Genomic DNA, 6,003 nt, shown 5'->3' with positions numbered 1-6,003 from the left:
TTTCAGGCGGTCCACGGCAGCGGGCACTGGAAGATGGCAGTGACGGAGGAACTGAGGGACCAGGGGCCCCAAGCTGGGGCCTGATCCAGCAACACCAGGTGATTCCCTGCGGCTCTCCACAGGCTTGCCTCAGCCTCCCTGGTGAACCCCCGAGACACACATGCACTCACTCGCAAACACCAGAGCATCCTCTCTCCCACAGACATGGAGAGACTCAGACCGACTCTCACCCTCACCCACTGGCCCACCTGTCTGCCCTCTAGCTCCAGCCCCAGCCCTGATCACCCACCTCAGCACCACGGTGAGGGCTGGGAGCTGGGCTACCCCTTTTATTGCCGCCGTCAAGGTCAGTGAGGAGGAGAGCTATGTCAGCAATCTCCACGTGTCACAGCCCCCCCAGCCTGGCCGCAGGACACAAAAGTCAAATTCCCTTTTATCTCCACCAGCACAGCCCCTGGGCTATTTTTACCTCCCATTGTCAGGGGAGTACAAAGGCTGAAGAGAGACACTCCACTGAGAGACAGGGAGCCTGGGATTCAGAGGCTGAAGCTGGCAGGGACCAAGCAGGGAGAGACTGGGGAAACCTGAGGCGCTTGGGGAGAGAAACTGAGTCACGGGGCATATGATCCACCCAGAAGAAGACCCACAACTCCAGAATGGAGAGCAAGGAGACTCAGAGAGGGGGAACCATAAAATGCCCTCTGGGATTCTTTAGTCCAACTCTCTTGGACTGAAACTGAGGCCCAGTTTCAGGGAAACTGAGGCCCAGAGCAAGGAAAGCACTGGCCAAATTTCACAGATAGGCATTGTCAGAAACCAGGTCAAAAGGAGAAGAGTGCGAGAGAGACACCTTCTCCAAGTCCCTGGATGCCGTCTCTTTCACCCAACCTCTATCCCCATCTCTCCGGAGTCCCCTGGGGAAATTAACACATAAAGAAAACCAGACCTGAGACCATAGACATAAAGGAATGCTTTGGCTGAAGAGGAAGCAAATGGAGGAAATTTAGACCAATTAGAAGCCCCTTCATACTGTAACACACAAGATTCACAGGAAACCGACTTCCCGCTCTTAGCCTGCACCCCACTTGCAACAGGAGTTGAGGGTGCTGGCACTCGGTCAGCCTGATACAGGCTTCGGAATGTGTCAGGGCACTGCCAGGCCCTCCTGTCCATCATCCCATTCAGGCCCTGGTGACACCGCAGAATTGTAAAGTCGGACAACCAGGGGATCCAGGAGCCTCAGACAGGGCACACCTAAAACGGCAGGGGCCCAGAGACCAGGTTCCACGCAGGTATCAGGCTGAGCTCACACTAAGAAATCCTCTATGCCAACGGGCTACCATTCCAAACACAGAGATGTGTCTGTATTCCATAAAATACATATAAATAATTTCAAAGATATATTCTCAACCATACATAGTTTAAAACCAGCAAAACTAACGTGTGATGATAAAAATGGAAGAGTGGTCCTTGGAGGAAGGGTAATGACTACAGGGGGCTCAGGAGCAGCCTCTGGAATGAAGAAAATGTGGGATGTACCGAGCCAAGTGATGGTCACACAGGTGTGTTCATTCTGCACAACTGATTGAGCTGTAAGCTTAGGATGAACTTTACTGTGTGTACACTCCATGAAGACTGTGTTATAAATACATGCCATATTTGGCAATGTCTATCAAAATTACAAATGCCCAGACCCTTGTAGGAATTCATCCTACAGATATTTCCCCTTGTTAGGGAATGATACAGGTCTCCTTTGGGTGGACGCATAGATTGTTCTCGGTCATTCTGCCGTAACATAATAGCCAGGCCTGTGGTGACTATTCTGCATAGTCTGATGAATTTTCACAAAGAAAACAACACACCCTGTTTGAGAAACTGACATCACCAGCATCCCACTCACATCCTCTTCCGCCAGCACTCCCTCACCTGCTGTCCCGACTTCCCGTGTCACGGATTAGTCTTCCCCATTTATATGCATCGAATCCTACGTTACGTATTCCTTTCTTCTTTCTCTCCATGCTATGTTTGTGAGAACATCATTCTGTTTTAATTCTCTTCATAGAACTTAGGCTGTTCCTTGCCTGCCTCCCAACACTAAAAGGCAAGAGCCTGGTCTAGATGCCCAGCACCTTGCAAAATACCTGTACATAGTAGAAAGTCAATAAATACCTGTTGAGTAAGAAAATGAACTACCCTGATTGGTGTGGCTCAGTGGATTGAGTGCCGGAGTGCAAACAAAAGGGTCACTGGTTTGATTCCCAGTTAGGGCACATGCCTGGGTTGTGGACCAGGTCCCTAGTGGGGGGCTCATGAGAAGCAACCACATATTGATGTTTCTCTCTCTTTCTTCCTCCCTTCCTCTCTCTCTAAAAATAAATAAATAAAATCTTTTTTAAAAAGAAAATGAACCAAAATTGATAGATCATTTATATTTTAGGGTTTTAATAACCTTACAGGGTCAGAGGCTAAGGTTGTGGGTTTGAGCTATTCACAGGAAGTCCACAGGGTAGGGGAGACTCTGCTTGCTGTTCAAACACGCTGAGAGAGCAGGGCTTCATGCCTAGGGCCCAAGCAATACAACTAGCCTGGAGACTCAGAACTTCTAAACAACTTAGCCGATACCAAGAATAATGTTGGTCTGAATTCTAGAATCACTTGCTCAGTGTAAAAACCTGGAGCTGAGAAACCAACCAAAAGAAATGGGTCTAGAACTGCCCTGTAAATTTGTGTTTACCACCCAGGACACAGCTTTCTGCTGAGATGAGCTCACAGACAAGCATGACAGATCGATGAGGAAGCCCAAGATGCACCTGAGAGATGCAACAAATGCTACGATCTCGAGGACTTAAAGTCCTAACTTTAGATACTTAAAGAGTTGTCCTGGAGTGGGGAAGCCTATGTGACTGGTGCGACCTCAAGAAGAGACCATTGTGGCAGTTACCAGGAAGCGGAGTTTGGACATACACACAGAAAAGAACTTTTTCGCACTTAGAGCCAGTCAGCGATTGAAGAGGCGGTCTGGGAAGAAAGGGAGCCTGCCAATGGCAAGGAAGAGTCGAGCAGAGGTTGCACAGGGCCCGAGGCTGTGGACAGGGCAACCTCTGAGATCGGCTCCAACTCTAGGACTCTAGGATTCTAGGATTTTAGCACCTCTGGAAGCTTGGTTTCTTGATAACCACCGTGCCGTTCCAATGAACCCATCCACTGAGCAGCGACTGTAGATAGCCCAAAGCCTTGTTTCCTGCCTTCTCTTCCCACCATTATTAGTATAGAGCCAACACATGTGTGCATTTACGTGTAGAATTCTGGGGTGTTGGAATCCTGGGTCATTAGAATCTTGGGGTGTTGGAATCTAGGACCACTAGAACTCTGTGAGGCTAGAATCCTGGTGCAAAGGACAAAGCAAAGATGACAACACGTGAACAATGCTTTGTTGATTATTCTCTGCCCTATCCTGTATCTTTTACGTTACTCCCTCCATTTTCCTTTTTGAAGGTTTCCAAAGCACCCAGAATCAGAAGCATCAGCGCTGGAAGGGAAACTGTCTCATCCAGGCAATTTAGCTGAGGGCACCGAGGCCCAGACAGGGAGGCCCAGGCCAGGCTGCCGACCCTGCTCCCTCAGCACAGGAAGACCAGGAACAGAAAGCAGCTTCGGTCAGGACCAGCATGAGGGCAGCTGAGTTACCTGCAGCCTGGCCTACAGCGCATCCACCCTACTGGGCTGGAAATGTTCTCTCCAGAAACCAGTCGAAGAACCACAGTCTTCTAGGCACTGAAGGTACTGACAGTGTTGGGAAGGGCTGTCAGGGAGGGCTGGGCCTCAGCGGCTCTGGGCAGGCCTATCACGGCCCTCAAAGACTGAAATGTCATCTGCCCACCCCCACCTCCACTCCCCAAGGCACAGCCAGGGGGAAACGTGGGCCTAGCTGGTAACAGAGCTGTAGGGAAGGGGTGGGATCTGGGGTAAAGGGTAAAGTGGCCAAAGACAGAGATTGGAAGTCTTAGGATGAAGGGGATGGAGCCAAACTAGACATCAGGGCCTTGGTGTCCCCAACTCCTCTCCACCAAAGGCTTCAGATCAGCAAGCAGTTGCCAAGAGCCCTGAGCCTACAGCTTAGTATCAGCCAGACCTGGAGGCAGCTGCTGAACCGGGACTATTTGGGAAGAGATTTCCATGAGCAACGAGTGGATGGGGCAAAGCCCAAAAGGAGCCTAGCCCTTCTGGCCTCCCCTCCTCTAGCCTGAGATGCCAGGCAGGTAGGCAGAGAAGAAGTGATTTGGAAACTAATCCCAGCCCAAAATACATCTGCGGCCAATGCACCCCAGTGCCTGGAAGTCCTTCTTTGGAAAAGATGTTGAAGGACTCCGCTAAAATGGTCCTACAGCTAGGAGGGACGCAGGAATTCAATTCACTTTGCCTCTGACAGCTTCTAATCTGTGTCCGGGATGGGAACATGACACTCGTCATCCGGAATAGGACAGGCACTCAAGGAAGATGTTGGAATGGAAGAGTTTAAAGGATAAAAGCAAGTTTGACACCCAGACTGGCAAGGAGAGGGGCATGATAAGAAGGTCCCTTCCCTCACAGAGCAGCAGTAAATAAAGAGCAAATGTGGTTTCTCAGGAAATGGAAGAGCATGGCGCGTGCTATGAGAGAACCGCAGAGTAATGCCGTGGGGGGTTCTGTGGGGGAACTCTATTCACGTTGGTCAGGGAGGGCCTCTTTGAGGAGGTGAGTTTCAAGGTGAGACCTGCAGGACGAGGAGAAGACAGCCAGGCTAAGAGCCAAAGGAAGAACATGCCAAGCAGAAGGAACAGTAAAGACAAAGCCTTGAGGCAGAAATAGTTTGTTGGTGTGTTTGAGGCTCTGTCACAATGCTGGTGCCACTGGCGTGGGAGCAAGGGGAGGGTGTTACGTGGCGAGATGAGACAGGTAGGCAGGGGCTGGATCACTGAGTCTTGCGGGGCTGGGCAGGGGCTCTGGGCTTTGTTGCCCGTGCAACAGGAAGTTGTGATGGCAAGAGTCAGTGGTCTGAAGTTTAATAATGATCGTTCTGGCTGCCATGTGGAGAATGGACTGGAAGGGGCAAGAGATGAGGAGGCCTTGGCCATCGAGGTGCAAGCAGCGGCACCTGGCCAGAGAGAGGCACTGAAGGTAGACAGAAGAGAAGGACTGAGAGAGCACGAACCCAAAGTCCCAGGCCAGAGCAGCCGCACCGGTTGAGGTTGGGCCGCAGGGGCCACAAAGGGAGGTAAGCCTGGACAGAGCAGTTGGGACTGCACTGCGAAGGGCTTCAAAAGCCAGATTAGGATTTGGTGCTTTATCCTGCAGGAGTTGGGGAGCCATCAAAGGCATTTTTATTTTATTTTTTTCATCAAAGAGCTCGGAGCGAGGGCATCTGACAGTGCGGTCAGATTTATGTGTTCACAAGATCCCCGCGGCAGCTGGTGTGGAGGACGGACCGAAGGGGCGAGACCGGCGGCAGGAAGACCGACTTAGGGGGCGGCTGCCATAACAGTCCACCTGCGAGGTGGTGAGGCCCAAAGCGGGGCCCTCTCCCCTGGCACCCTGGGGGTGGTGGGGCCCCAGCTTGTCCAAGGCTCGTCCCCCTCCTGGGGCCCTGGGCAGCTGCAGAAGGCCCAAGCGGGCCCCAGCTCTGATGCTTCGAGCAGAAAATAGGATGAGGGCAGCCAAAAGGCATCGGGACTGTTTATCCGGAGGAGCCTCGCTTTGGTGTGGATTTATGGCTGAAAGGTTACTAGGGGGAGGGAATGGGGACCAGCTGTCCCCCACCCTCACGAAGGGCGAATAAAGGAGGAGACTGTGGCCTCAGCTGCAGCAAGCGGGAGCGAGGTTAGACACATGAGGGGAAATGTCCTGGCAAGCATCAGAGAATGAAAGGAGCCTCCAGTGATCGTGCGAACCAGCTCTCTCGGTGAATAGCTGGAAAAACCAAGGCACAGAGTCGGGAGCAGTTCCCGGCCTAAGGTCTCAGTGAAT

This window comes from Sturnira hondurensis, unplaced genomic scaffold (genome assembly GCF_014824575.4).
Source record: "Sturnira hondurensis isolate 20B ecotype Veracruz unplaced genomic scaffold, ASM1482457v3 Scaffold0004136, whole genome shotgun sequence".
Classification (NCBI taxonomy): Eukaryota; Metazoa; Chordata; class Mammalia; order Chiroptera; family Phyllostomidae; genus Sturnira; species Sturnira hondurensis.
This window is presented reverse-complemented; position numbering follows the sequence as displayed.